The sequence below is a fragment of the Triticum aestivum genome, chromosome 3B (genome assembly GCF_018294505.1).
Source record: "Triticum aestivum cultivar Chinese Spring chromosome 3B, IWGSC CS RefSeq v2.1, whole genome shotgun sequence".
In the NCBI taxonomy this organism is placed as follows: domain Eukaryota; kingdom Viridiplantae; phylum Streptophyta; class Magnoliopsida; order Poales; family Poaceae; genus Triticum; species Triticum aestivum.
In genome coordinates this window covers 833,633,483-833,639,812 of record NC_057801.1, presented here as the reverse complement: position 1 = coordinate 833,639,812, position 6,330 = coordinate 833,633,483, and positions in this window count along the sequence as shown.

Here is a 6,330-nt window from a genome sequence, read left to right as displayed (position 1 = left end):
AGGCTGATGCTGCCCCTGTGATCGCTACGTCGACGACGACCTTTCTTACCTTTCAGCGGAGCTTCCAGGCAAGCCCCCTCTTTGATCATTTCGATATTGCCCATTCTATTCTCTTATGCTTGCACTAGATTTCGCTACTGTAATTGGTTGCTCCTATTCTGATGCATAGCCTGCTTTTGTATCTGCTGTTGTACCTTACCTGCTTATCCTAAACTGCTTAGTATAGGTTGGTTAGTGATCCATCAATGACCCCCACCTGGTCCTTGTTGCCCCTGCTTCATCATCGACGACTCGATCAACGTGATCGACGACCAGAGCCCGACACCTCACATCACATCACGCCCCTTTCGTTGCTCGACTCTACAGAGTTACCATCGAGTGCCGAGGGTGGAACCTCATACATCACTCCTGATGAGATCTCTGTAGTGTAGCTATTGGGTCGTGGTCATCGAGGGCGATTTCCTCCTTAACCACTTCTGGTACGACTCTTCGTGCAGCCCCTCAAGTGTGAACCTCGAGGGTGGTTCCTCTTACGTTCACCTTGATGATTACATCGAGTGGAATTCACCGGGGTGATTCCTCCGGTTTTCCCCTTGATGTTTGGACACACGGATACTTGGACTTTACAACTGTTACTTGGAAAGGCGGGTCGACCCTGAGGGGTACCCGCGAGTGATGTGGAGATGGGTTGACCTGGAGGGTACCCGAGAGTCGAATATGAGGCGTGGCCGGGCATTCTTAGCCCTTGCCACAAGTCCCGGGACGGGGCGACGGGGTCACATCTTTCGTGAGTCTCTGCTCGTGACCGCACTACCAACACACTACGATTTGGATATTTGATTCGAGGGGCCTCTGTCCTGATAGCACTAACCATCACATGGGCATAGTATGGGCGTTCGGCGTTGCATGCATCAGCCTAAGCTTAATAGACGTCAACGGCTTTGCGGCGCGTGCAGGGTTGGACTAGTAAGCACCTGCCTTTTTAAGGAGGCAGCTAGGTCTGCTCACCGGCCGCCTTCGCAACGTGCAGGAGTTCCCGGGGCGATGGCCCATGACCCCTGGGGGCATAGGTTTAGTCCAGCGTGCTGACTGATACGTCTCCGACGTATCTATAATTTTTGATTGTTCCATGCCAATATTATTCAACTTTCATATACTTTTGACAACTTTTTATATTATTTTTGGGACTAACATATTGATCCAGTGCCCAGTGTCAGTTCCTGTTTGTTGCATGTTTTATGTTTCGCAGAAACCCCATATCAAACGGAGTCCAAACGGGATAAAAACGGACGGAGATCATTTTTGGAATATTTATAATTTTTGGGAAGAAAAACCAACGCGAGACGGTGCCCGAGGGTGTCACGAGGCAGGGGGACGCGCCCCTGACCCTCGTGGGCACCTCGTAAGGCGGTTGACGCTCTTCTTTTGCCGCAAAAAAGCTATTTTTTGAAGATAAATCTGGGCGAAGGTTTCAGTCCAATCGGAGTTACGGATCTCCGGATATAAAAGAAATGGTGAAAGGGCAGAATCCACGAACGCAGAAACAGAGAGAGACAGAGAGACATATCCAATCTTGGAGGGGCTCCCGTCCCTCCCACGCCATGGAGACCATGGACCAGAGGGGAAACCTTTCTCCCATCTAGGGAGAAGGTCAAGGAAGAATAAGAATAAGAAGAAGAAGAAGAAGGGGGGCTCTGATCTCCCCCTTGCTTCCGATCGGGGGCCATCATCATCACCGCGATCTACACCAACACCTCCATCATCTTCAACAACATCTCCATCACCTTCCCCCATCTATATTCAGTGGTCCACTCTCCCGCAACACGTTGTACCCTCTACTTGAACATGGTGCTTTATGCTTCATATTATTATCCAATGATGTGTTGCCATCCTATGATGTCTGAGTAGATTTTTGTTGTCCTATCGGTGATTGATGAATTGCTATGACTGGTTTAATTTGCTTGTGGTTATGTTGCTGTCCTATTGTGCCCTCCGTGTCGCGCAAGCGTGAGGGATTCCCGCTGTAGGGTGTTGCAATACATTAATGATTCGCTTATAGTGGGTTGCTTGAGTGATAGAAGCATAAACCCGAGTAAGGGGGTTGTGGCGTATGGGATAAAGGGGACTTGATACTTTAATTCTATGGTTGGGTTTTACCTTAATGATCTTTAGTAGTTGCGGACGCTTGCTAGAGTTCCAATCATAAGTGCATATGATCCAAGAAGAGAAAGTATGTTAGCTTATGCATGTCCCACATAAAACTTGCTATCGGTCTAGTAAAGTAGTCAATTGCTTAGGGACAATTTCACAACTCCTACCACCACTTTTCCACACTCACTATATTTACTTTATTGTTTCTTTATCTAAAAAGCCCCTACTTTTTATTTATGTGCCTTTTATTATCTTGCAATTCTATCCAACAACACCTAAAAAGTCCTTCTAGTTTCATACTTGTTCTAGGTAAAGCGAACGTTAAGCATGCGTAGAGTTGTATCGGTGGTCAATAGAACTTGAGAGAATATTTGTTCTACCTTTAGCTCCTCGTTGGGTTTGAAACTCTTACTTATCGAAAGAGGCTACAATCGATCCCCTATACGTGTGGGTTATCAAGACCTTTTTCTGGCGCCGTTGCCGGGGAGTCATAGCGTGGGGTGAATATTCTCGTGTGTGCTTATTTGCTTTATCACTAAGTAATTTTTATTTGCTGTTCTTAGTTGTTCTCTATCTTTAGTTATGGATATGGAACACAAAATACCAAAAAAAAATAGGTGTACTTGCTACTCATGGAGATGGGGAACCTCCTAAAACCCTCAATGCTCGTTATGTGAAAGAAATTATGTACTACTTTGATAATCCTGAGAAAACCCATTCAATTATGTTATGGGAGACATGTTGGATCAACGTGATTACTTTAGGGATTATCGCTTGACACAAAAAGGGAAACTATTATGGGATCAAATTTATATGTTGTATTGGTATGCTAGGCAACTATGCTTGAGATATGATTATACTTGTTGCTCTAGGATGAAGGCTCAACACCTTCCTTTTCATGCAAATTCAATGATAATAAAACCTTAGCTTCCATGCTAATGGTATATATGATTACTATGATGTGGAACAAATAGAAGAATTCGTTGCTTTTATCGGTGCTTATGAAATTGAATATTTGTTTAAAGAGTTTGAAGATTTTGATGATTCAGTTTATAGGACTGAAAATTTTGCTATACTTAAATATTGCTATGATAATTATGAATACAATTCCGATATTGATGCGTTTATTGAGAAAGTCTCCGCTGTCCAAGAAGAGACTAATATTTTGCAGAAATCTATGGAAGAAGAAATTGATGATTCAGTTTATAGGCCTGAAAATTTTGCTATACTTAAATATTGCTATGATAATTATGAATACAATTCGATTTTGATGATTCAGTTTATAGGCCTGAAAATTTTGCTATACTTAAATATTGATATGATAATTATGAATACAATTCCGATATTGATGCGTTTATTGAGAAAGTCTCCGCTGTCCAAGAAGAGACTAATATTTTGCAGAAATCTATGGAAGAAGAAATTGATGAAACTGTGAGCTCATTTTATGAAAAAGATGAGGAGGAGAGCAAAGAACAAAAGGAGGAAGAGCGGTTGATCACCCGTGCCCACCTTCTAATGAGAGTAACTCTTCAACTCATACATTGTTTAATTTCCCTTCGTGCTTACCGAAGGATGATTGCTAAGATGATTGTTATGATCCCGTAGATTCTCTTGAAATACCCCTTTTTGATTATGCTTGCTATGCTTGTGGCCAAGATGCCAATATGAATTATGCTTATGGAGATGAACTTGCTATAGTTCCTTATGTTAAACATGAAATTGTTTCTATTGCACCCACGCATGATAGTCCTATTATCTTTTTGAATTCTCCAAACTACCACTAGTGCAGAACCGGGCTTTAGCACCGGTTCGTAAGGGCCTTTAGTGCCGGTTCCACAACCGGCACTAAAGAGTGGAGACTAAAGGCCCCCCTCCTTTACTACCGGTTCGGCACGAACCGGCGCTAAAGTGCCACCACGTGGCACGAGCCAGGCCCGAGTGCTGGTAGATCATTAGTACCGGTTGGTAACACCAACCGGTACTAAATGTTTGGGGGGGGGGGGTTGGTTTTATTTCTTATTTTCCATTAATTTTGTGTTTTCCATTTAATTCTTTTTTGTTTGCTGGTAATTTACGATACTACATATTGTACACGTTATGCATATATATAAATATATTTTCTCATAGAACTGCATATATATATATATATATATATATATATATAAATATATATCATCGAATGTCTCACAACCAACACCATTAATTATTCACACATACACATGTATATATATAGGGATTGACTATTCGTCACCTTGGGTGAGGAATAGTTATTCTTCACCCCCCTCTATTTTACCATCAATACACTGTAATTTTACGTTATGTAAGTTTTGTCTTATTTCCGACGTAAAAAGAGACCGTAAGAAAATATATAATCGCCGTAAAAATATTTTATGTTATGTAAAATTACAAACGGAAAAACAAAATGTAAAATACACATAAACTGCAATTTTTCTAATCTTATGACCTATATTTTTATTTTCTTATGCCAAATTTTACGTAGTGAATTAATAGGAATGTAACTATTTGAATTCCAAACCTAATTTAATTATGAAATGATCATAAGATTACCTCGGGTGAAGAATAACTTATTCTGCACCCTGGTGATGAATAGCATCACTATATATATACAATTTCTCGTACATGCACTAGTAGAAAAAGGGTCAAACATGAAGCACATTAGTGCCGGTTTGTATTTGAGTCGGCACAAATGTATACATTAGTGCCGGTTCCAATGGCTAGCCGGGCCGCTCTCATTAGTACCGGTTCGTGGCTAACCTTTAGCACCGGTTCGTGCCACGAACCGGTACTAATGAGAGTGGTGGCAGGATGTTGTCAGTCTGGGCCCCCTCCAGCACCTTTAGTACCGGTTCTTGGCACGAACCGGTACTAAAGGTCGTCCTACATAAACCCTTCGTCCACCCGAGCTCGCTCTGTTCTTCCCCTTTCCCCTCTCCTCTCTGTTCTTCCCCTCTTCGTCTCGAGCTCATCACACATTTTGCCCAAAATTTGTCAAGATTTGAAGGCCCCCATCCATTCAAATGATCACAAAGGTTAGCAACTTTGTCCTTTCATCTCTCATTGCTAGATTAGCTCTTGCAATGCTTTATATAGTTATTAATTTGTGAGTTTAGTAATTTGGGAGGAAATATATATGTGTGCTAGTATTTGATTTATATGCAATTTGAGGTTAAAATAACACTTAGTTTGCATATGTAGGTGTGGTTTACTTAGTGCCTTCTAAATCTCCGTCGTAACCACCGTCGATCGCCCGCACCGTCCCGTCGCCGGCACCACCTTGTGGTGAGCCTCTTGTTCATGAAATTTTATATAAAAAATTGATGTTTGTGTGATTTGGATATATAGTTACTCGTATAATAATTATCTTACCCGTACGTTATTTGTTATACATAGTGCCATGGTTTTGATATCCGGCCCCGTCGGCCCTCGTCCTTGTTATGATTCGGATGTGGTATATTCTCTTTTAAAACTATTTGTTGCATTTCGTGTTTATGACAAATTATGCCCATCAAGTTGACATAGATATTTTTATCTAGGAGGTATGTGAACCAGAAATTCCAACCGACCCTATTGTCGAGAGGTTAAATTCAGTTGAAAGAGAAAACGAGTACTTGAAAGAAAAATTGAAAAGAATTGAGGGGGACAAGATGGAATTGGAGTTGCATGTTGCCAATGTCGTCGATGATCACAAGATCAAGAAGGAGAAAATGCGCTTGAAGATTAGAAAGATTAGAAAATATGCCATCGATAGTGAGGCTTGGTATCATTATGCTGTTGGATCAATTGTTACCTTAGTTGCAATCTTGATCGCATTTGTTGTTGCATTTAAATGCTTTAGCTAGAGAGTTATTTGTTTGTTGCATTTAAGTGTTGTATGAACTTTATGTATGAACTTGTATTAATTTGGTCTATTCGGTGTTGTGTAATGAAGATGAGCCAGCAATGGATGTACGATGACCGATGCTCTCCCCAGTTCGTTGAGGGCGTGCATACTTTCTGCTTGCGGCTGAGGCAAACAAGCGGGCGGATGGTTTTATGCCTTGTCCATGTGCTGGCTGTAAGAATGGTCGCAATTACTCTACGTCAAGAACCATTCACGTCCACCTGTTTGAGTCCGGTTTCATGCCCCACTATAATGTTTGGACCAAGCACGGAGAAAGA